Raw genomic sequence first — 26,099 nt, forward strand, 5'->3', positions numbered from 1 at the left:
AACCGACTCGCAAAATGCATTTCCGACTCGCAAATAGGAAGGGGTGTTCCCTTCCTATTTGCGAGTCTGAGTGGTATGCAATACCATACGCAAATCGTATCGCAGTTACCATCCACTTCAAGTGGATGGTAACCCACTCGCAAATTGGAAGGGGTCCCCATGAGACCCCTTCCACTTTGTGAATGGACCCAAAAATATTTTTTCAGGGCAGGGAGTGGTCCCAGGGACCACTCCCTGCCCTGAAAAAAACCGAAACTAAAGGTTTCGTTTTTTTTTTTTAAGTGCAGCTCGTTTTCCTTTAAGGAAAACGGGCTACACTTAAAAAAAAAAAAACTGCTTTATTGAAAGCAGTCACGAACATGGAGGTCTGCTGACGACAGCAGGCCTCCATGTTTGCGAGTGCCTATACTCGCTATGGGGCCGCAATTTGCGACCCACCTCATGAATATTGATGAGGTGGGTCATTGCGACCCCATAGCGAGTCGCAGTCGGTGTCTGAGACACCGTACTGCATTCCAAATTGCGAGTTGCAATTTGCGAGTCGCTGGGACTCGCAAATTGCAAGTCGCAATTTAGAAGTTTGCTACATCTGGCCCATAGGGCCTTATTTCGAGATTAATGGACAGGAAAGCCCATGCGCCAAACTTCTGACAAGGAAGCCGCTGCCTACAAGGCGACCTCCCCACCAGTGTCATTAAGAAAATCCTGCTAGGTCAGTGGGAGGGAAACCTGAGTTTCCGTACACTGGCCTAGCGAGAAACAAGCTGCAGCATTGCCTCCAGTTCGTAATCGAGCTGATGGCAATGCTGTAGCCTCCAGGGTGCACCAGCACCCTCGCAATGTTCACTGTCTGCTAAGCATTGCAAGGGTGCTGGCCAAGGGGGCCCCTGCACTGCCCATGTCAAGTGTATTGGCAGTACAGGGGCCCCCCTGGGGCCCCCTGCACCCATTCTCCGCCAGCCTTTTCATGGCGGTGCTACCGCCACAAAAAGGCTGGCGAAGAAAAAGGTTGTAATCCCCAGCGCAGCGCTGCTTGCATTAGGACCGCCACCAACCTCCAGTCAGCAGGGACCTCTGATCCTGGCGAAATTGGTGGTTTGCTGGCAGCCCGCCCACCAGGGTTGTAACGTGGTGGTCGGACCGCTGCATTGGCGGAGGGCCAACCGCCATCCCCGAGTCTGGTGGTCCAGTGACCGCCGGACTCGTAATGAGGCCCATAGAATCTTCTTCCAACAATCCTCAATAACATACGTGCACTACAGCATGCAAGCTAGGATAATACAATATAAACATGCTTATCAACTGTTCAAGAAAAGAGAAGCGTTGGCAAAGGCAATATGTTTTAGACATATTGCACAGCAGTGTGGGCTTCTGAGCGACATGGCTTAAAGTAAAGAAAAAATATGCTATTATGTGACCAGCATTGACAGAGTCATGGGGCATCTTTTTGTTTAAACCATGTTGCACAGAAGCCTGCTATGCTGTGCATTATGTTTAAAAAAGTGCAGGTGAGCAAACAATATGAGGGAGGTACAGGGGATGAGGGAGGGAACAGAAATAATGATCTTTAAGTGAGAGCAGGAAGCATCAACGGATAGCCAAAGGAGGGCGTTGGGGTGGGAAAGCAACAACAGAGAGCTACAGGGAGAGGGAGGGAGATGCAACAACAGTCAGCGGGCGGTTGCCAATTCATAGAGTGCCATGCAGATCCCCTCAGCAATTCAGTTCAGATTTAATAGCCCATGAAGAATCTGACATCAGTAATGTACATCGACATAGTAAATTGACCGCAGGGTGCCTACATCCTTTCAGCAATATGATGTCAAACTGCATAATCAATACAAAATGTTGACATCGTACATGACAACACTCTTGATTTAGACGGGAGACTCCTGACTTTTAAGCAGAACAGGCTGTCAGTTATGCCTTCTTTTTAAAATGTCCTCTCCTCCAATGTTAATGTGCAAATTAAAACGCATCTTTTTTTTCAAGTTTCTCTCTTGAATGCTTTTAAATGTGGGCATGTATCCTCCAGGAATAAAGATCAGAGCACTGCTGTAATTTGCCTTATCTTTGAATGACTGATGAACAAACTTAAGTGTCTTCAGTGATTGTGGAAAGTGTTTTCATTACTATTTACATACACACTATGGGACACAAAATAAAGAATACTCACTCACATTTCCATAGAGAGAGTGTGAACCAACCCAACTATCATATGCTGAAGCCTTCATGGGTATTGTTACTACCAAAATCTCCTCTTAGATAGCTGATCATCATTCTTGAGCTCTACGGCTATCCTTTTGAAAATATGACACTCCCACAAACCACATGGCAATGCTGTGAAAACAGCGAGTCGGCCCAGAGTGTTGTATAGAATGAACTCTCTGGGAACTGCAGGGAAGAAGTCTTCTTTGTCATTGTCATACCTTGTTTTGATCCATTAGACTAAAATGTCACACCTAGTCAGATGATATACAGCTACTTGTTTGTCTAAATGCTCCCTGAACAAGGCAAAAGTCACATTCAACAATGTCTTTGCAAGGACACATTTTGGATGCCCAGAAGTGACTGAAAATGAACTCTAAAGAAATTTATATTCTGTTGGTAGGCAGGGCTACCTCTCTCTGGACTACTCTTTTCTGACCCTCCTACCTTGGCCCAACCCCTGCAACTACATCCAAGTAAAAAGTTTGGTTGTCAAATTACATAAGAAATTGAATGTATCTGCCCAGGCATCTGCAGTTGAATATGCTGTTGTCTTTCCTCTTCTCGAGCTATGAAAAGTTACACCGCTTTGTTTTCAGGCAAGGCACTGGACAGCAGTCATCACCTTCATTTCCTCTATTCTGAATTATTGCAACTCAGTCTATGTAGGTCTCAGCAAAACCCAATTGCAATATATTTAAAACCCACCCACAATCTTGTTCTTATGGCATCTCACGTTACCAGACCCCCATCTTCTTCAACAGCCCCCAACATTCTCTCTGATGCTCCTGTTTGTCTACTCCATAGCATTCATCTCTTTTGCCACCTCACAAAGGCCCTCATTACAACTTAAAAGACCGCCGAGCTGCGGGCATCAGTATGCCGCCAGTGCTGGCGGTATATCTGGCTCCCCATTATGACTTTTCCGCTGGGCCAGCGGACGGTAACAGTGTTTCCATCTGCTGGCCCAGCAGAAAAGTCACATCAACATTGCAGCCGGCTCGTGATAGAGCCGGCGGCAATGTTGATGTGCAGCAGGTGCAGCAGCACCCGTCGTGCATTTCACTGCCTGAAATTCGGGCAGTGAAATGCCCGATGGGGCTGTGCCTGGGGGCCCCTGCACTGCTCATGACAAGTGCATGGGCAGTGCAGGCGTCCCCAGGGGCACTCCGAGTCCCCTTACTGCCAGCCTTTCCATTTTGGTGTTTACCACCGTGGACAGGCTGGCGGAGCACCGCTGCCCTTTGGATTATGACCACCAGGTGGAAGCCTGGCAGTATGTTGGAGGGGCTGGCGGTATGGCCGTGGCTAAAGTGCCATGGTCATAATAGCTGGTGGAACACCACCAGCCTGTTGGCAGTTTTACCGCCACCTTACTGCCGGCCGCCAGGGTCGTAATGAGGCACAAAGTCTCCACTGCTTAAATGGCTCCTCCATGTCGCTCGCCTCTTTCATATTTCACCATATTTACACTAGGTAGGCTGTGACTCTCACACTTTTCAGTCTGTATTACTGTTTCCATGTATATTACTTAGAGCTTCTGAATGTCTCTATTAGGCATGTGCCCCCTATAAGTCTCTGTCTGTCTCTTCCATGTCATGCCTCTGTTTCACATCTATGTAAAGTTTCAGCCAGGCAGTATGTCTTTCATACTATCCCTCTAAGGCTCATCTACTCAGTTATGCCATGCACCCTTGTCACTGTTGACAATGTCTCTATTTAGCTGTAAGTATGTCTCTTGCTCAATCCCTGTTTCACCACTATTAGGCACTGATTCTTGCACAGCACTCATTATCTTTCTTTTCATGTGTGTTACACAAATCATCTGTGTGCTCCTGAATTTATCTTGCCCAGCCTTTTTTGTTACATTACCTCCATGTTCTCATCTCGTGTAGCCTCTGTACCCTCTCTCAAACACCTTCTCCTCCAGCCACACCCATCTGGTGCACTTCTATTCATAGACAGATTTATATTTCCTACTCTGTCTTCTTCAACTCTCCTTCCACCTTGGAGCATTCTCCCATTTGTCGTCAAATGACCTCTATGTGACACTGGTGAGACAGGCAGGCCCACCCCATGTGGCAATGCAGAAGATGATCTACGAAGGTTACTAGCAGGTGGTGCTCACATTAAGTTTTAGGTCTAGCTAGAGACGTCTTGTGTCTCTTTCCAGATACACAGTATCTAAACTGAGAAGACAGATGAAAGGTTCAGCTCATTTTAACCATTGATTGTCAGCATTCAGTACTTTGTTTGATGTATGGAATTTTGTTGGATGTGTCAATATCCAAAGGAGTGTACAAGTAAGTGACGCATAGATTTGACACTTACACCATCCCTCCCCCTGCGATGGCCTTGATGTTGTCAGAATGCAAAGAAGAACATTGAGGTTGGGAACATGTTTAATCATGATGTGAGTGTCCAAACAGCCCTACGTCTAGCACAGAAGACCACAACGCAAAATATTTGGACGTGTGTACTGGTATAGTGTGCTCTGACACACAGCCTGCTGTCTGGAGTATAAATTAGAAAAAACAAGGTGTCTTGTAGTGCACCTGTTCTGATCTGTGTCCCCCTAGAACATCCTGGAGAATGATCTACCTCCTGATCAGCAATAGCATTCCCCGCAAAACTGTGCTGCATTTGTTAAGCAAATGGACACAAACGGCTTAAACTCCAATGAAAGCTCCAATACGTAAGGAGCTGTTCTTGTTAAATTGCTTCGACATAGGTGATTTCTTTACAGAAAGTCATCCTGTTCACTTAGTCAGCCGGGGACAACCAGGGAAAATGTTGGCTGCTCCAAACAGGCAATACAAATGGCTTATACAGGCCAGGAGAAAGCTTACAGCATATCAGAGCCATTTGTTTTTCAGAAACAGGCCTCCTATTCAGGGAGTTGTATCTGAGAAACAAAAACGCTTTGCAAAGGTGATGTGCAGAAGGCAATGAGACCCCCATAGATCAGACCTGGATCACATAATATGTTGGGCAGTCTTTCATCAGTGGAGCAAAGGCCATGGCCCCCATCAAGGTTTAAATGACCTCACATATCACTATTAATGCTTTGCAATTGCAAATGATTGCTTTCTCTTCATCTACTTCCCATATATGAAGAACATTGGTTGTGGTTAGAGGCTTACCACTGGTTGTGGTTAGAGGCTGTGCTTATCAGTCTCTGAGGAAAGGGGCACTGGTGAGGGAAGTGGCTCTGGGTCATGGAAATTTCAAGGAGAGTCTGCAGGAATGAAAAAAGCGTGTGTCCTAAGGCTGTGCTCTATTAGAACGGCCACTAACCTTAGCTTTAGGCACTTACTCCCTGCACAAGAAGCTTGCTGAGCAAAGCTAAAAGCTGTGGCCATCATGCACTGGACATAGGTGGGTAGAAGATTTAGTGGTCAGAAGATCACATTTTGCTCCTAATATAAGATATTGCCCAGTAAGTTCTGGAAGAATTAGCACTGAAAGGTGTATGTGTAAAAGGCCAGAGATGCAGGCTCAGCCAAAAATCATACCCTGTTATTAAAGTCAATTACACCTCATTCAAGGCCTTGTCGTTTGGGCTGTGGGGTGAGGGGAAACTGTAGTTACGGATAATGGTATCCAATTAACATTGCACAAAATTAAGAATTTCTTAAGATATGTGCTGTACATTTTTTCACCACAGACTTGTATGACCCCATGTCCAAAGGGCGGGTCTACGGTGTAATAGTGCTCTCCAGGGAGTGCATTGTTTGGGCTCATTCTAACGGAGAAGAATGGAAGAAATTATTTTGTGAAAAACGTTGAATATATTGAATTACCCATCGACCACAGAAGTGACCCTTTAAAATTATTCAAAGTCTACATCAAATTTTTATTGGTGGTGGGTTAAGAAAAAAGGGCATAGTAAGATTGGTAAGATGGTTGATGATAAAATGGTGATGGAGAGAACTGACAGGAAACAAGTCGATGCAAAACCAAACATTACTGCAAAAGGAATGTGTATATTTCTGATTAACAAAATGGTGAGTGGGTTAGGTTCTCCAATTGTAACATGTTGCAAAGAGTTGTTCCAAGTATGGGAAACCTATAAAAGTTATGAAAGTGAATTTCTGCAGTGTTGTTACCAGGATGGCAGCAAATGGTATGTCAGATGAGTGGTGAAAGCGATTGTGGATGTTTAGGTAAAATAGTCTATCCTCAAATGATTTCTTGGTGAAGGTGGGAATCAATTCACAACTTTTGAGGGGCGCTAGTACTGATATTACTAAGTGTGTTCTCAATGACCTTTGCATGAGTGGAGATGGAGGTACTTGTGAGCCCTCAAACTGCTCCGACTGACACATATGCTCCTCATGATCCATTGCCTCCCGGGTCAAACAGATGGGTAGAATTAAGACTCCTTCTGTTAGACTTAAGGATTGTGGGTAGGAATCCTATCACCATATGTACCAGGATATGTAATGCTATAAAGCTTCACACTATTTTGTGGTTTTATTCATTTTTCTTCTTACTCTGTTTTTCCGGCCTTCCCATTTTCGGTCCCCTTTTAAGGGAGAAGGTGTGTTGCATGTACTCTACATTCCATTTATGCTTACCCTCCTTCTTCTCCCTGGTCCTACCTTTGTTTTCACATGAAATATTCTTGTGTGTTTTCCCTCACGGATGCTGTCTTGTACTGTGCTTTCTTTGCTTAGCAGTATCAGCTGGGCACTGTGCTGGACTCTGGATTAAAAACATTCACTCTTGTCTTTGGTGTTGTCTCAAATACAAAAAATGTACAAAGGTAGCAACAGGGCTCCAGGATCCTTATCTCCTTCCGCCCCCTTGCTTGTTGTTCAATAGCTTGTGGGTGAAGAAGTGAAGGAGTGAATATATGTGGAGGAGACTGATGGCAACAGCTGGGATGAAAGATCTGAATATCGTTTAACACTCTTGGCCTTAGGGTGCCATATTATCCTTGTGGGGAAAGTATAAACCCATACTGGGCTTTTATTGGTAATCTGCTTGGATAAATTAAACCAGTCTGCATCCAGAAGCATTTTAGTTAGAGATTTATAAGCATATTTGAATGTTGAAGCCCCACAGTGTGTTTTGTGCTATTGAATATTATATAGCAGTGGTTCTTAACTTGTGTCCCAGGGATTCCTGGGGGTCCTTATTGCCTACTCAAGTGATCCACAACTACTAAGAATGTTAAATAAAATTAACAAAATAGGGAAGTGCATATAAATAAAGTAGAAAAATGTAAAACTGAACATTTTAAAATGTCTACTAAATGTACTTGAAATTGAAGACTAAAAATTAAGTTTGTGTCCTCCGTTTGGCTGGTGGAACAAGTGCAAACGATTAATCATATAGGATGGGAGATGAGTGATCTCAGCTGAATTTAAAAAAACTCAACCTTCCAATTATAATGACCATTTTAATGTGTTTTATTTGTCTGTGAATTCAATGAAATATTTAATAATCATCAATTTGTTTAATGAATTTTGTTTCTGTACTTTTCAATATTGTTTAGAGGTTGAAATCATTAAAGGTGCATCAAGCCTTGGTCCCTGTCTTATATAAATGACTCAGTGGGAGTCCCTGGATTTGAATATTGATTTAGTGGAGGTCACCAAATTCCAGTAATGATTAAGTGGGAGTCCACAGAATTCAAAAGGTTAAGAACCACTGTTATAAAGGAATGCTGGGAGTGTGAGAAGTGCATAGCTCAGTCAGTGTTGGCAATGAGAGTCTGGGGATGTAGCACTGGATTCTAGACAAGACTTTTATTAGTTTTACAAGCATATTTGAAGATGCACAGTGAGTTTTGTGCTGATGAGTATTATAAAGGAATACTGGAAGTGTGAGAAGTGCATAGCTGAATCACTGTTGGTGTAAGAATCTGGAGATTTAGCACGGCATTCCAGACATGGCAGTTGGGGACTGATTAGCAGTGTGCCTTTGCAACTTGGTACTATGGGCCTGAGTTAGACTCTGGTGGCAGGGGTTACTCCATCACAAATGTGACGGTTATCATGTCTGTAGTATCACAATTCCATTATAGCCTATGGAACTTGTAATACGGTTGACTGGATATCCGTCACATTTGTGACAGAGTAACCTCTTCACCAAACTCTAAATCAAACCCTAAGTTATTAATTATTTTATCTTGTTAACTCTACAGTGCCATTGTATTATCTGGGAATCAGACTGAGGAGTCAATCTTTTCTCATGGTGGCACCTTTAGGTTGCATTCACAAGTTCTCAAAGGTAGATGCTTTATTGCCTCTTCTGCAGAGTTCACTACTTGGGCCTCCTCCCTCTTCCCTGTGAGATGCTTAAAGTTCTCCTATTTCCGTTTTCTTGGCAATGCTCACAGTTATGTCCTACTGTACAAACACTACTTGCTCCACATCAGGCCTGTGTCAAGGTGGACTGGGGCACAATGAGAGAGCTGTGTGATGTCAGCATATAATGGAGAGCTTTGCCTACTTGTACAATCCTTTCCACTTATTCCAGATTCTTGCACTGCGGAGATACGCTGACCATACCTCAGGCAAGGCGGGAAACCTCAGAGCAAATAAACCCAGCTTGGAGGCTTAACTCTGCTGTTGTGTTTGACATGGCAGGAAGCTGAGCAGATTTTAGTGTGGTTTTATTCCGGGATTATAAGCCCACAACTGACACAGCAGCCATCAAGCCCTGAAGATCCACAGCATCTGCCTAACAGCTAGTACTGAGGACCTGCTGGAGAGAATGCTCTACAGGTCTGGACCTGGGTAAGGCATCTTACATTACAAGAATGCAGGTTTTAGAAATAAAGCAGATTACATAAAAACATTAAAAATGAAAAAGGTGCCAAGTAACATAACATCTATACATGTAATACTCATCAAACGTTTTAGGAGTTAGGGCAATACAACCACCTGTTCTCCTTAAAGGTTGTTGACCAGATTGAGTATGGTCTGAAGGCTCATAACATTTGACATCTCTTACACAATCCTCTGCATCAATCGAGATAGATGAAGAATACGTCAAGCAAAAGAGAACTTGAGTTATTTGTGTCAACTTTTTTACTTTCTCCAGCATGAAATTGCAAACTACAAAATCCCCTGTGTGGCACAGCAGTCAATATATGATGCTTACCTCCATTATGTGACACATCAAACTATGCAGACCAATCAAACTCAGGATAAGATTAAGATGATTTCCTAGCATCTTCAATGATCTTAGCGGATACAAAATGTGCACCATTGTCAGTGGTAATTTTCTTTGCTGAGCCTCCTATACTGAACACATGATCTACACATGTATTAGCTGAATCAGTACTTGATGACTTACGAAAGGACGAAAAGACTAATACATCCATTTGGAGAAATATTCTATCAATAGGACTTAGTACTTCATCTCAGATGGCAAGAGGTTGTATTGACCAGAGAAGTCCAATGCAATTTTTCTGAAAAGGGGTACCAGGAAATGGTACTAAATGCACAGTTTTGCTGATGTTTTCCAATGTTTATCTAACAGTCACTCACAGCAATTATCAACAACCTTCACAACTTGTGCTTACAAAGATGGCCAACAATAAGATTATTTCACATTTTGACATGTTTCTGTAATGTCCTTCATGAACAAAGACAATTATATCATGTTATAAGGACTCTAGAAGCACAATAAGAACATGTCTCTTGACTATGTCAATGACAAGTGAAAGTTTACTTAAAACTTGTGCAAAAGTTTTCAATTCATCAACCAAACAACATTCTGTAGGCCAACCATTCTTCATGTATTCAATAACTTCATATGTCTTTCCTTCCTATGCATAAGCAGTTTTCCACTGTTCTTCAGTAAGTTTGCCTCCACATTCACATACACCATCAAGGGCGACCACTACACATGCGGTATCCTCTAATGCATCTTCACTGGTGTCAGTATCCAGGCAAGCAATCCTCCCTGTAATGTTTCGCCCCGTAAGGTACTTGACTATAAAATAATAGTCTTAAAGTTAGATTGCAATCTTACAAGTCTAGTTGAAGCCTTGCTTGCACCACTTCAATTCAGTATATAAACAAATTATTTGTGATTGGTGTGTATTTCAAAACCAGTACCCTACACTTACCATTTAAACTTCTCTACTGCCCACCTAAATGCAAGTGCCTCCTGCTCTATTATACTATAAATTATTTCCAGTTGCTTAAAGACTATAGAGGAAAAGGTTACTGTAGGATTGTTGTCATGCACCCATTCATTAAGGACTGAACCTTGTCCCAATAAGCCTGCATCTCCAATAATCATGCACTTTTCTCTGAGGTCAAAGACATTAATGCAGGAGGTTCTCAAGTGAACATTCACACTATCAAATGATTCATTGACCTCAGTTGATCACCCAACCTTCACCCCTTTTTTGAGTAAAGATTTCAGAGGTTGGACAACCTGAGCATAACCATGCACAATTGGGCATAATATTATCTTAACCTTAAGAATGAGTGAAGACCATCTTTGTCTTTAGGTGAAGTAGCCTCTCTGATGGCTTTGGTTAAACAGACCATAGGTTTAACACCTGTTTTCTTTTATTTTGTGATTGCATAGCCCAAATAATCAACCTCTTGTGTGCACAATATTAAGGACTTCTGCACCTCACTGTCATTCCTCGTTCTAAAAGTGCTTTAGGGCCTGATTTAGATCTTGATGGGAGTTCTGTTGTCTCACTGTGATGGCAGTTCCAAGTACTCAGTCAAGCTGACGGAGTTCCGAATGCTGTATTTAAATGTATGGTGGCTGAACCTCCGTCTGCCTCGACAGAGTGGAGTCTGCCATGTAAGTGGTCTCTCGCTGCTGACACTGTGGAATTCAGTTCTGGCTAACAGTACTCCATCACCATCAGGGTGGCGGGATTGCGCTGAGCATATTTATGTTTCACAGCCCTGCTGGTGTTACTCTGGCGGCAGATTACTGATGGCGGGAGTCCATCGAGGGACACGCTCAACTTGTACTATGGATCTGGCTTTTGGATGGATGCAAGCAGCACACACCTGATGTATATTGGCCAATTGTGAACACCTGCAACCCACACATCTAAGCACACTCCATTTCAGACCATGATTGTTTGCCATTCCACTGCAGAACATTGTTTTGCTGCTGGGTTTGCCAGTCAGGAGTCGGGTTATTATTACTTTTTACTTATTCTGTTCATTTTTCAGTTGTTTTCAAAATTGTCATCAACTTGTGGGACACTATTTCGTTTTCTCAAGTTACTCACTGTTAGACCTGTCATCCTTGGTGTGGTTTTCCCTGTCGTTTCGCCTCTGCTTCCTGTATTTTTGACTGTGTGCTGGACTTCGTTTTTGCTGTTTTTTGTACTTTGGGCACTTTACCACTGCTGACCAGTGCTAAAGTGCAAGTGCTCTCTGTGTATATGGTACTTGTGATTGGCTTTTCTATTATTGGCATATTTGATTTACTAGTAAAGTACATTAAATGCTACTAGTGGGCCTGCAGTTCTGATTGTACCACCCACATTAGTAGCTCTGTAAACATGGCTTAGAACTCCCACTGCAGTGTCTGTGTGCAGTTTAAAACTGCCAATTCGATCTGGCAGTCGTACCCACTTGCCAGGCCCAAACCTTCCCTTTTACTACATGTAAGTCACCCCTAAGGTAGGCCCTAGGTAGTCCCAGGGGCAGGGTGCAGTGTAATTAAAAGGTAGGACATATACTGGGGTGTTTTATATGCCCTGAAAGTAAAATACTGCTAAATTTGTTTTTCACTATTGCAAGGCCTATCCTTCTCGTAGGTTAACTTGAGGACCACCTTTAAATATCTTTTTTAAGTGCGGTTTCCCATTTGGAGCAGACAGAGATGTGGAGTTTGGGGTCTCTGAACTAACAATTTAAAAATACATCTTGTGGTAGAGTTGTTTTTTAGAATGTCTGTTTGAAAATGCCAGTTTTAGAAAGTGGGCATTTTCTTGCTTAAACCTCTGATTGCCTGTGGAATCCCCATCTGGGGCATACTACCAGTTGGGCATTTGTGAATTCCCTGTAGAGGCTGACACAAAGGGAACTGAGGAGTGTCCTGCATATCCTGACGAGTCTCCTGGACTACAGTGGGGAGGGAGGAGCTGACACTTATATCTGAAAGGGCTGTGCCTGTCCTCACAAACTCCAAAGTCTCCAACCCCCTGGAATGTGTCAGGGGCCAGGCCTGAGGAACAACAGAGACTTTCCTTTGAGGTTTGTCTACTTCAAAGGCAGAAATGAGTATAAGTAGTGGACCCAAAACCCCAGACTTTTAGAACACTTCTGGATCAAGAGGAACCTCTGGCAAGGAGAAGAGCTGAAGAACTGGAGAAGGTGTGCTGTCCCCTTGCTGTGTGTGCTTTGTTGGGTTGGCCTTCAGTTTCTGCTTCTGCCTTAAAGGTGACAACGACTGGACTTTGCTATGTATCTTGCTTGTGAAGTTTCTCCAAGGGCTTGGACTGAGCTTGTCCCCTGTTCTGAAGTCCCAGGGACATCAAAGACTTCATCTGCCAATGCCTGGGATCTTCTGCTGAGAGTCATGACTTGCTAAGTGGTGCCAAATCCAGTCCCTGGGACCTTAGATGTAGAAGCTTGTAACATGCTGAGAAAATCCACGTACACCTGTGTGCGCTTCAGAAAAACTGACGCACCACCCACCCGTGGCTGAAAATTAGATGCAGCGCCTGCCTCACGTCTGGAGAAGCAACGCAGCGCCTGTTCTCAACCCTGACTCTTCACACATCGCATCAGCAATTTCCATGCACTGATCCTTGGCATCAAATCTTCAACATCCCCGCATGGACCTGATGCTGCGCACCCAGAATCAACGCTCGGCCTTTCTTGTGAGTAAAGAATCGATGCACAGCCTATGGTGCAAGTAAAGATCCGACGGACGGCCCAACTTGCGAGTAAGGAATCAAGGCATTGCTTGCTTTTCTGGTGCACCATTGCCCTTGCAGCTTTATTTTTTAACGCACACCAAGAACTTTGTGTTAAAACAACACATCCATTGATTTCTATGGATTGAGACTCTTTTTACTTTAAAATTCAGATCTTGGTCTTGTTTTACTTAGATATATTTGCGATTTTTCTAAACTGGTGTGGAATCCTTGTGTGGTGTTTTCACTGTGTTACTGTGTGTGTTTCGTACAAGTACTTTACACATTGCTTCTGAGATAAGCCTGACTCCTTGTGCCAAGCTACCAAGGGGGTGAGCAGGAGTTATCCTAGGTGTGTATCTCCCTACCCTGACAACAGTGAGGGTCCCTGTTTGGACAGAGTAGAAATTGACTGCCAACCAGAGAACCCATTTGTAACACTATGGCAGGGACAAATAATCCATGTTTTACAGATGGAGAATTATCAGTCATGGTGGATGAAACCATCACAGTAGACCCACAGTTGTTTGAAGCCCAAGAACAAAAGGCAATCATATCTCGGAAAAGGCAAATGTAGGCCAGAATAGTTGACAGAGTGAATGTTGTAGCAAGCAACCTGCGCACACAGGAGGAAAGTAGGAAGATGTGGAATGACCTGTAGGTGAGAGGGTGTTTCCTAGCCTCCAAGTGACATCTGGAGGCCCAGAGGATTGGTGGTGGTTCTCCCAGCCCCCCATTACATCTTTTTCCCTTGAAGGAGAAGGTCTTGCAGATCCTACATTACGATGTCTTGACAGGAATCCCTGGGGGAGTGCAGACTGGTATGGTGGACTTATCAATATCTCATTACTCAGAAATGTATTTTTTGCCCCTAAGTTAGTTGTTAATAATGTTTTTAATCCCTTATTAAAACATATAAATAAAAATGAAAACAATCAAAATATATTGTTATTAACAAATTAGTAGGATTATGGTTGTATCTCTCTTTTTGACAATGCTCAATATGTGTTGTCATAATGTGTGTTATTCTACATCGATCATCCCTTGCATTTGCCTAGTTTGTGGGTTTGTTTCAATGAATGGTGATCTACTCAAGAAAACAGGTTCCAAACTCCATCTATTTCCACATGAAGGAATAGGGCTCAAAGTGTCCTTTTCACCTATTTACATCATTCACATATGTATGTACATGATGTAAATGTGTGTTCATTTTCACTGCATATATATTACTTGATAGGTTTAACTCACATTTTTACCAGCGTTAATGTGAATAGAAATGACTACAACTACCATGATGCCTTGTTTATGTCTCTGGAAAATAATATTGCAATGTGATGTTGGTCATTCTCTCTTTTCTTCCACATATGCACATATGTCAAAGTTTTATGCATTTGACAATCACAATTTTATGTTATCTATGAAAATGTCATTTTTTAGGAATATCTAGTATGTTGCCACCTTGATGTCATTTGATTGAATTGATGTAATTTTTTTTTCAAATCATAGTATGTTGACTAAAAAATTGCCAATCATGTCCTGTTGCATGCTGAACATAAGTAGTATTGATAAGCAATTTACTTAGCAATGTTTATATGATGACTAATTCTTCTTAGTTCTCCTCTTTGCTCTGTTGGGTTGGATGTTTGGTACATGTAATACACACTTTTTAAATAACCTTTTTCTTTTCAGGACATCTCTTCATCAGTATTTCTGAAGTTTGCATGTGTATAAATTAACATGTATGTGTAATTCATAAACAAATAACAGAAAAGCCCAATTATTCCATTAATCATTTGTTAACTGTTAGATTGCTTCATTTGTAACTGAAGGCACATTTGATGGTCAATACTGACGTTTAGGTGGTCATTACAACCCTGGCGGACGGTGTTAAAGCGGCGGTAAGACCGCAAACAGGCCGGCGGTAAACAAATTGGAATTATGACCGTGGCGTAAACCGCCAACAAAGACAGCTCTTTAACACTCCGACCGCCACGGCGGTACAAACAAACAGCGCGGCGGTCACCGCCAACAGACAGGCAGGAGACAATGTACCGCCCACAGTATCACAACCTACCAATCCGCCACCTTTTCCGGGGCGGATTCACCGTGGATAAAAACACGGCGGAAACAGCCATTTCAAAGGGAAAACACTCACCTCTACACACTCCACGAGGAAGGAGGACACCATGGAGCCGGATCTCCAAATACTTCCTGCACTAGTCTTCCTGCTCCTGTACGACGATCATCAACGCCGGCGGCGAAGACAACAGTGAGTACTGCACCTACGACATAGGGGAGGGGGAGGCAAAAGACAGGGACACACACACGCAACACCCCCACCCCCACCACCACCCTCACCCACTACAACACACACACCAATGCATATCCAAACATTACAGTAACAACCCCCAAACCCCCCCGGAAGAATGCAAAGACCAAAGGAAATGAGTGGAACCATTGTAATATATCAAAATACAGTAACCAAGATATACATATATATATATATATACACATAAAAAAATATATACACCACGAATAGTAGTGCAGGTAATGCACAAGTCATTGTCCGTGGACCACTGGGCCTAAAATGCATGGGCGAGGCCCACACAAGATACCTGACCAGAAACGGAGAGAACACTGCTGGGGCATCAGATAGAAATACAACAGGCACCTCAGGGGGAAGAGAAGGGGGGGCACCTCAGCCGGATGAGTGCACCATGCCAGATCCACAAGGGGGCTCCATGCCCATTGATATATCCTGGGGAGTGCAAAGCCACAGTCTCTCAAGTGGATAACAGTGGGTGGTTTGCCCACTGTTACATCCTGGGGAGTGCAAAGCCACAGTCTCTCAAGTCTCTACAGTGGGTGGGCTGCCCACTGTTACATCCTGGGGAGTGCAAAGCCACAGTCTCCCAAGTGGATAACAGTGGGTGGTTTGCCCACTGTTACATCCTGGGGAGTGCAAAGCCACAGTCTCTCAAGTCTCTACAGTGGGTGGTTTGCCCACTGTTACATCCAGGGGAGTGCAAAGCCACAGTCTCTCAAGTCTCTACAGTGGGTGGGCTGCCCACTGTTACATCCTGGGGAGTGCAAAGCCACAGTCTCTCAAGTCTCTACAGTGGGTGGTTTGCCCACTGTTACATCCTGGGGAGTGCAAAGCCACAGTCTCTCAAGTGGAGAACATTCTCCACTGGTTCTGGAGGGGGACTGGTTCCCAGAGTGCTTCATCCTGTGCAGGACAGACTGAGTGGATGCCTTTCTCCAATGGTTCTGGAGGGGGACTGGTGCCCAGAGTGCTTCATCCTGTGCAGGACAGACTGAGTGGATGCATGTCTCCACTGGTTCTGGAGGGGGACTGGTGCCCAGAGTGCTTCATCCTGTGCAGGACAGACTGAGTGGATGCCTTTCTCCACTGGTTCTGGAGGGGGACTGGTGCCCAGAGTGCTTCATCCTGTGCAGGACAGACTGAGTGGATGCCTTTCTCCACTGGTTCTGGAGGGGGACTGGTGCCCAGAGTGCTTCATCCTGTGCAGGACAGACTGAGTGGATGCATGTCTCCACTGGTTCTGGAGGGGGACTGGTGCCCAGAGTGCTTCATCCTGTGCAGGACAGACTGAGTGGATGCCTTTCTCCACTGGTTCTGGAGGGGGACTGGTGCCCAGAGTGCATCACTCTCCCCGTAACGGTCCCAGTTGCGTCATTGCCCCTGCCGCTCATGGGCTAGCGGTGCTTGACTTGGCGGTCTTTGCCTTGTTCAGCGGTGCTTGCCATGGCGGTCTTTGCCCTATTCAGCGGTGCTTGCCTTGTTCAGCGGTGCTTGCCATGGTGGTCTTTGCCCTGTTCAGCGGTGCTTGCCCTGTTCAGCGGTGCTTGAGTTTGAAGTTTCTGACCTGTTTAGCGGTGCTTGCCATGGGGGTCCTTCATTGCCCAGCTGGGCTGGGGGTCCTTCATTGGGCAGCTGGGCTGTGGCTGGCGGGCCCGCCTGGGCAGCTGGGCTGTGGCTGGCGGTGGCCTCCTGGCCACTGACGATTGGGCTGCCCTCCTGGGCACTGACTCTGGCGGTGGCCTCCTGGCCACTGACGATCGGGCTGCCCTCCTGGACACTGACTCTGGCGGTGGCCTCCTGGCCAGTGACGATTGGGCTGGCGGTGGCCTCCTGGGCAGCGGGGATGATGGCGGTCTTCTCCGCCGTGCTGCTCCTCCCAGACTTTGGCGATTTCTTCTGCCCCTTCCCCACCATGGGAGGAGTCACAGCTGAGTGGACACTCCCCCCGGGACCCTTGTGAGCGGCTTTGCTGGCTGGAGTCTTCCCCCACTCCCGCCGGGCACTGTCCAACTTCTGGTTCTTCACGGGGGGGACTGGCTGTGCTGTGGCTCCGTGTCACACCGGCTGCCCTGGTGCCCGGTGCACTCCACATACCTCTCACAACAGGCACCACTGGTCCCGGAGATTTTTTGGCTGAGGTGCTAGTACAGGACCTATGAATTGGAGGGGGGTGGGAAAGTGGTCAAGCTTGGTCAGGAAAAGTTTCTTAGGAACACTGGGACGGGTAGCTGGAGGGGGTCTGGGAGTGGAGGAAGAGGAGTTGGTTGTAGGAGGTGTAACTTTTGTGGCTTTGGGTGCAGGTGCATGCGCTGGAGGCTGTCGTGAGGTGGATGTATGTTGGGTGGGTGTGTGCCTGCGTTTGTGTACTTTGGGAGGGGGCGTCACAGACACACTGGGAGAGGACACAGGGGACGTGTAAATGGTAGTGGGGGTGGTGAGTGTACGTGAGCGGGTGTGGTGGTGGGTGTGCTGGTGCAGGACCTAGTGGATGTAGTGGTAGTGCATGCAGGTGAGAGTGTAGACGAGACTGGGAGGGAGGAGGGAGACGACGAGGAGGGGGACACAGTGGAGGCAGTGGATGTTGGTGTGTCTGTATGTGTGTGATGCTTGCGTGAGTGCCTGTGGGATGTGTGGTACTTATGTTTGCCTGAGCTTCCCTTGTGTGGTGAGGTGTGTGCATGCTGGTCTGATGGAGTGCTTGGGATAGGCAAGGGTACAGGGGATTGGGTCTGGGTGGAGGAAGTTGGAGGGGGGAGGCTAGACACAGGGACAATGGCTGCCATCAGTGCTGAGGCCAGAGTTTGCAGGGTTCAATGAAGGACAGCCTGACAAGAATGAATGCTCTCCAGGAATGCATTAGTGTGTTGCAATTCCCTTTCTACACCCTGGATGGCATTCAAAATGGTAGACTGCCCAACAGTGAGTGACCTGAGGAGGTCAATGGCCTCCTCACTGAGGGCAGCAGAGGTGACAGGGGCAGGGGCTGAGGTGCCTGGGGCGAAGCCGGCACGGGGCGAAGGCTGAGGGGCTGCTGGGAGGGCGGTGCTGGTAGGGGGGGTAGTGGCTGTACCTGTAGAAGTGGGGGGCACAAATTTTGCCGCCACCACAAGGGAGCTCCCATCGGAGGACGAGTCTGTGTCGCTGGTTGCTGATTCTGTCCCTGCCGTGAAGCTCCCCCTCGCCCTCCGTCCCACTGGTGTATTCTGAGTCCGTGGTGTGGACCTCCATGGCCATGTGGGATGCAGCTCCCTCGTGCTCCGGTGCCACTGTACCTCCGCCTGATGATGCTGATGCACACAAGAACAGGGAGACCACAAAAAGGGGGGGATGACAGAAGAAAGACAGGTTGAGTGCATGGCTTACGACTACCGTTGGCGGACAATACAGACACAGCAGCCCCCTGCACTACGCCGCGCTGTTGGGCTCTACAGATGCAGTTCCCGGGATATGGCCTACATGGCTATGGTCGACATCTGCACACATAGATGACACAGGGGCATGTATACCTGTACTTGGCACTCTACAGAGGTGGGGTGGAGTGCCACATGGCCTGATTTACGGAGGGGCCTAGCCTACGAAACTCGCCCTGGCCTAGGGGAAACCACAGCCCTCCTCCCCCACCCAGACACCTTCACTGCGCGCAAAGTCTGCAGAATGATGTTGTACTCACCCCCTTGTGTCTGCTGAGATGCCCTCAAGCGTCCATCCAACTCCGGGTAGGCCACCGCCAGGATCCGGAACATCAGGGGGGTCATGGTGCGACGGGCAACCCTCCCACGTTGGGAGGCCATCCCCAGCTGAGCCTCCGCCGTCTTCTTGCTCCAGCGGCGAATGTCCTCCCATCTTTTACGGCAGTGGGTGCTCCGTCTGTGGTGGACCCCTAGGGTCCGGACGTCCTTGGCGATGGCACGCCAAACATCCTTCTTCTGGTGGACGCTGACCTAAATGAAATGTACAGGGGAAGAAGAGAAGTCATTAGCAACTGCACCGTCGAAGTGAGTGGCCCCCATCCCTACCCTTGCCATGTGGCATATGCATTCACAGTCCATCATGCACGCAGAACCGTGGCCCCTTCCTTCTTACAACCAGCCCTCTCCACTCAGGCATAGCCCATACAACGTGCTCCCTGTGTACTTACCTGTTGGTCTGGAGGACCGTAGAGTAGCGTGTACTGGGGGAGGACCCCGTCCACAAGCTTCTCCAACTCCTGTGCAGTGAAGGCAGGGGCCCTTTCCCCAGACGCACGAGCCATTGTCTCTTCCAGACCGAGGTCACAGCAGCACTTGCAGTGTAGGTCCTCTCCTGTCGAAGATCAGGTATCGAGTGATTGAACAGATAGAAAATGGTGGTCACGTCCGCGGCGGTGACGTCTGCGGCGGTGCGTACCATCACTGCCGGCGCACTTCGTCATTGGCTCCTGGGACCCATAGGGTCCAATGTTAACCAATGCAGCATTGCGCCGCGCTCTTCGACCGCCTACCACGACGGTGTACAACGCCAGCGCAGTTACCTCACATACCATTGTCCCACTTTAGAGGTCAGGCAGCCGCCATTTCAGGGGCCCACATGGCTTCATTTTCAACTGCGTCACACATACCTAGGCCTAGACTCAACACACATACAAGCAACTTTTTGGATTATGTTTCGTGTTCTGTGTAGACTGTGGGTACATACCTCTGAGTTGTTTGACTCTGTGGTCGCTGTTGTCCTGTCTAGGCACCGTCCGCTGGGACATGTGAGGAGATGGGGGAATCCTCCGGTGTACCGACCGCTGGTGGACCTGTTGACAATGGAGGAGTGACATTTAATCATCACCTACAGGTTTGACCGTGCCACAATATAGGAACTGTGTACCCAGTTGGAGCCTTACCTGATGTCAGCAATCCACCATCCCACAGGAATCCCCCCCTCAAGTGCAGGTGCTATCAGTGCTCCATTTCCTTGCAAGTGGGTCTTTTCAAACAACAGTGGCCATAGCATCAGGGATGTCCCAGCCTATGTTTTCCAACGTGTTGTCCAGAGTGTTGTCTGCCCTTCTGAAACACATGCGGAGCTACATCGTTTTCCCTCAGGTGGAGGATTGCCTACAGTGAAAGGTGACTTCTATGCCCTTGGACATATCCTTAAGATCATAGGTGCCATTGATGGGACACATGTAGCTCTGGTCCCCCCCCCCCCCCCCACAGGAGTGAACAGGTGTACAGGAACCGGAAAAGTTATCATTCCATGAATGTACAGATGGTATGTTTGGCAGACCAGTACATCTCCCAGGTAACTGCTATGTTCCCTGGCTCAGTGCATGACGCCTACATCCTGCGGAATAGCAGCATCCCTTATGTGATGGGTTAACTCCAGAGGCACCGGGTGTGGCTATTAGGGGACTCTGGTTACCCCAACCTGTCATGGCTACTGACCCCAGTGAGGAATCCCAGGACCAGGGCAGAGGAACGCTACAATGAGGCCCATGGGCGGACTAGGAGGGTGATAGAACACACCTTCGGCCTCCTGAAGGCCAGGTTCAGGTGCCTCCATATGACAGGGGGTTCCCAATTCTACTCACCAGGGAAGGTGTGCCAGATCATCGTGGCCTGCTGTATGCTTCACAATTTGGCTTTGCGACGCCAGGTGCCTTTTCTGCAGGAGGATGGTCCAGATGACGGTGTTGTGGCAGCTGTGGAGCCTGTGGACAGTGATGAGGAGGAAGCAGAGGAAGAAGACATTGACATCAGGGACTCAGTTATCCAGTAATATTTCCAGTGACACACAGGTGAGAAAACATTCCTGCCTACTACAAGTACTTTCACACTTCTGCCTCTATCCTGTCTGTCGATTTCAACCAGTATATGGTAAATGAGTTGTACATTTCCATTACGGTTTCACAGGTGTGGTTTCCAACGTGTGTCATCTGCTGAGATTCCTCATGGACTTGAGATGTGTGACATAGGTATGTTGACATTACAATTGAGAACGCATTTTGTCAGGTTGTTTTGTGCTTCAAGGGTGTTTATTGCAGTGCTAAATATTGGAGGGGGGTTGTAAAATGGTGAGGGGTGATGGTGGAGGAATGTCCATGGCAGAGTCCAGTCTTTTAGTCTCACAGGTGCATTGCCCATATGGGCATAGGAAGTGGAGCTGGGGCAGTTCCAATATGAACAGGGTTACAAAGTGGGACAGTAGGATGACAATCAGGGTGGTCTTATTTCTTGGCGGGGGTCTTGCCATCATGCTCTGTCTTGTTCCTGGTTCTCAGGGACCGCTTGCGGGGTGGTTCTCCATCTGCAGGGGGTGGGGTGCTGGTGTGGTGGTCCTGTGGCGGTGCCTCCTGTCCACTAGCGCTGGCAGAGGTGGTGGGCAGTTCATCATCCTGGCTAGTGTCAGGGGCCCCTTGGAGTGCCACAGTGTCCCTCCTGGTGTTGAGTATCTCCTTCAGCACCCCTACGATGGTGCCCAGGGCGGTGCTGATGGTTCTGAGTTCCTCCCTGAAGCCCATATACTGTTCCTCCTGCAAGCACTGGGTCTCCTGAAACTTGGCCAGGACCGTCGCCATCGTCTCCTGGGAGTGGTGGTATGCTCCCATGATGGAGGAGAGGGCCTCGTGGAGAGTGGGTTCCCTAGGCCTGTCCGCCCCCTGTCTCACGGCAGCCCTCCCAGTTCCCCTGTGTTCCTGTGCCTCCGTCCCCTGGACCGTGTGCCCACTACCACTGCCCCCAGGTCCCTGTTGTTGTTGGGGTGGTGGGTTATCCTGGGTTCCCTGTAGTGGTGGACACACAGCTGATTGACGTGTCCTGGGGACGGAGGTATGGGCCCGCTGGGTGGGTGCTGTGCTGGTGTTACCAGAGGGTGGAAGGTCTGTGGTGGGCTGTGCCTGTGTGAGGGAACCGACTGTCCCGAGGCCCACAATGGTCCGGGCTGGTCATCTAGGCCCAGTTGGACAGAGCTGCTGTCATCACTGTGGGCCTCTTCTGTGGGTGGGGTGGAGATGTCTGGACCTCCTGTCTGGTGACATTGGATAGTGGTCCTGCAGGGGTGGAAAGGCATGATTATTGCATCTGTGTGTTTCATGGTGTGCAATGGGTGGGTGACCGTGTACCCCAGTACTGGCATTCCTGTGTGTGGGCTTGTGTGATGATGGTTGAGGGGGGTGTTATGGATATGTGCAGTGGGCATGCTTTAGTGATGGGTGTCCATGCTTTATTTTTGCATGCAGGGCTTGGTTTGGGATGGGTGGTTTGTGATATTGGTACATTTGTGAGGAGTTGGAGTGATAGGGGTGGGGGCGAGGGTGGGGGTCTGTGATAGCATGCAGGTAGGGTGGGGGATATGATAGTTAAGATTTGACTTACCAGAGTCCATTCCTCCACCGACTCCTGTGAGGCCATCAGGATGCATTATTGTCAAGACCTGCTCCTCCCATGTTGTTAGTTGTGGGGGAGGAAGTGGGGGTCCGCCGCAGTCCGCTGTACCGCGATGTTGTGTCTGGAGACCACGGAACGCACCTTCCCCCGTAGGTCGTTCCACCTCTTCCTGATGTCGTCCCGATTTCTTGGGTGCTGTCCCACTTCGTTGACCCTGTTGACTATTCTTCTCCATAGCTCCATCTTCCTAGCAATGGAGGTGTGCTGCACCTGTGAGCCAAATAGCTGTGGCTCTACCCGTACGATTTCGTCCACCATGACCCTGAGCTCCTCCTCCGAGAACCTGGGGTGTCTTTGCCGTGCCATGGGGTGGTGTAGGTGATGTGTGGGGTGGTGTATGTGGTGATAAGTGTGGTGATATGTAGTGGTGTGTGGTGTTTTGTGCGTGGATGTTATGTGAGTGATGGTGTTGTGTGCCTGTGGATGCTTGGTTGTAGATTGTAGTGTCTCTCTGGCCTTCTGTCACAATTGTGGTCGTAGGGGTTTGTGGGTGATGTGGGTGTGTGTTTTATATAGTATTGTGTGTGTGGGAGTGGTGTGTGTATGTGTATCAGGTGTGTGTCTTTCGAATTATCCAATGTGGTGGTGTTTTGGAGATGTGTGTGTATTTTTAGCGCGGCGGTGTGTACCGCCAATGGAATACCGCGGTTGAAAGACCGCCGCGTGGATTCGTGAGTCGTGATAGCATGGGCGTATTTCTATTGGCGTGACGGTAGAGTTTTTTTTTTCACCAGTTTATCACTGACCTTTGGTGTGGCGGACTTGTGTGGGTGTCGGATTTCGGGATGTGGGTCTAATAGCTGTGGCGGATTTCCGTGGGTGCGGCGGTGTGTTGGCGGTCTTCTGCACGGCGGTAAGCGGCTTTTACCGCCAATGTTGTAATGACCCCCTAAATTTCTTATTGTTTGTAATCCATATTAGGTCCCATACCCAGAGCCAGTAGACCACTGTTCAGTGAGTACACCAATCCTGCAAGTCTGGATGATGATAAGCTGGCTGGTCCATCTGGTCTGTCTGGGCAGACAGCTCTGGTAAGTCTCACTCTGTCCACATCTACACCTCCTACCCCAGCTGCAACAACACCCCAGGCTCAGGATACCTCCATGTCCTGTGTCCAAAGAAATATAGCACCCATGTTATTCCCCCCAGATCCAGTTTAGCCAGGATCTAGTGGGATGGAACATACTGCTTCAAGGGCACAGGGTTGTGGGCCAACAAAGTGAGGCCATTGAGTACACTGTCACCCAAACCGCAATCAACCAAGTCTTGGCAGCCCTACATCAGTCCCAAGATATGATGGGCCAGATCCTAACAGGGCTTCGGGACATTAAGCAGGTGCAGAGGGAGCATTTAGCCTCTATAAAAATAGTTGAATCCACCATGGTTGACTGTTTTGTTTGGGGTTTTCCATTTTTTTGTTTTTTAACATGTTTAAGTTTACTTCTATTTGTTTAATAAATTTAAAAAACACAAAGTCAATCACTGGTGTTTTATTTCTTGTGGTGTTTTCTTTCTTTATTTCTTCCTTCCATCATTATTTAAAAAAAGCTAACAATAAATAAAATTAATGTAAAAAAAGTTACAATCAGGCAATGTTTCTCCCAATTCCAAAAAGGAAAAGAATAACTAAACAAAAATCTGAATGTATTGATTACATACATCTGTAAGAAATAGTTTTTTAAAACAATTCTGAGAAAAAAATCACAACCAATGCAAAACCTAAATAGTCTGTGTCAGTTGTGATTTTACTGTTCAAAACCCTGAAACCATGTACAAATATATATAATCCTAATAAATAGATTCAATAGACAAACTATTATTGATTCATGTCATCAGCTGGACCCAGACCTCCTGCCTCACAATCTGCAATCCACATCAATAACACCAATAGTGAAATCATGGTACTACTACATTTTGTGGCCACAGGATCATTTCAATACAACAATCTTGTGTACTGTCACAACCAACTTCTATGGTATGCTGGTGTGGTGGTCCTGTGGCGGTGCCTCCTGTCCACTAGCGCTGGCAGAGGTTTCTTTCCACTATTATGAGCCACATCAATAGCTTCATACACGTAACACAAAATGAAGATTTAGCCAATCTGTAGGGAGAGAAGTAAGCCATGACTCTACTTAAACATGTGTTTAGAGCAATGTAAGCAGCACATATTGCCTTAGTGGCAACACACAGCAGAAAACAGGTCTATTGCAATCTCAAGAACATCAAATTCAATAACTTTGCAAGTTATGTTTGTACAATATATGTACATCCAAAGTGTGTGTCTTCCTCCGGATCAACCCATGATCCCTTTTTACAGCAGCAGCATATAACTGCAAATGTCACAACTTTGAAATGTCCAAATGAAGATGACATGGTGAAGAATCCTAAAAAAGAAAAACAAGAAGAATTTATTTATTTTACATGACAACATAGACTCAAATTATAAGTAGTTATAAGGATTCATTCACTTAGAACAATCAGAGATAATCAATTTAAATGAACACTAAGCATGGGACAAATTTTCAATTCCACCGGCAGATTTGGAGAAATTAAGTAATGTTGCGTTACACTTGTAACGCGAAATTATCAAAAAAACTCTGCTGCTCCGCTCCACCAGTGGAATTAATCATTCTATTCACTGTTCCTGCCTATTGTATTGAGCCACCACCTCGTCTTGATGTGGAACAGCCAGATTCCACTACATAACAGTTTCTAAGACCAGTAGTCTTGCCACATGGCCTGTACACTATCATGTATCATCTCCTTAGGCCCTCCACATTCTTCCCTCCTCCTCTGAACACCTCAACTGTTCTGCTACAGAGTGCAAAGGGCTGAAGCAGATCTCTGCTCCTTCCACCAGCCACCTCTGCTTTGTCCACAACAAAAGCACTGCTCCATACTGCCCAAGCTGTCAGAGAATATCCGCATTCCATGCATGTTTTCTCAATGAAGCATATATATAAACACTGCTATCTATCAGTGCATGTTTCTTGTTTTAAGTAGGTAATTTCTTTACAGTAAATTACAAATGTGTAACATGATGAGAAAAGAGCACGGTAGAGTAGTCCATGCATTTAAATAAAAAATGCATCATCAGATCTCTTTTGTTTCGATGGACAAAATGTCAGCTTCAAGAACTTCCAATAAACCATCACACCATCACAGCAGAGCATCAGACTATTGTGTGCTTTTCAAACCCTGCATAGAGATTTATATGAGTATACATGATATACTGTGGAGTGTGAAAGGGCAAGAGAAGGATGCACAAGAGATAGAAAAGGAT

This window comes from Pleurodeles waltl, chromosome 10 (genome assembly GCF_031143425.1).
Source record: "Pleurodeles waltl isolate 20211129_DDA chromosome 10, aPleWal1.hap1.20221129, whole genome shotgun sequence".
NCBI classification, from domain to species: Eukaryota; Metazoa; Chordata; class Amphibia; order Caudata; family Salamandridae; genus Pleurodeles; species Pleurodeles waltl.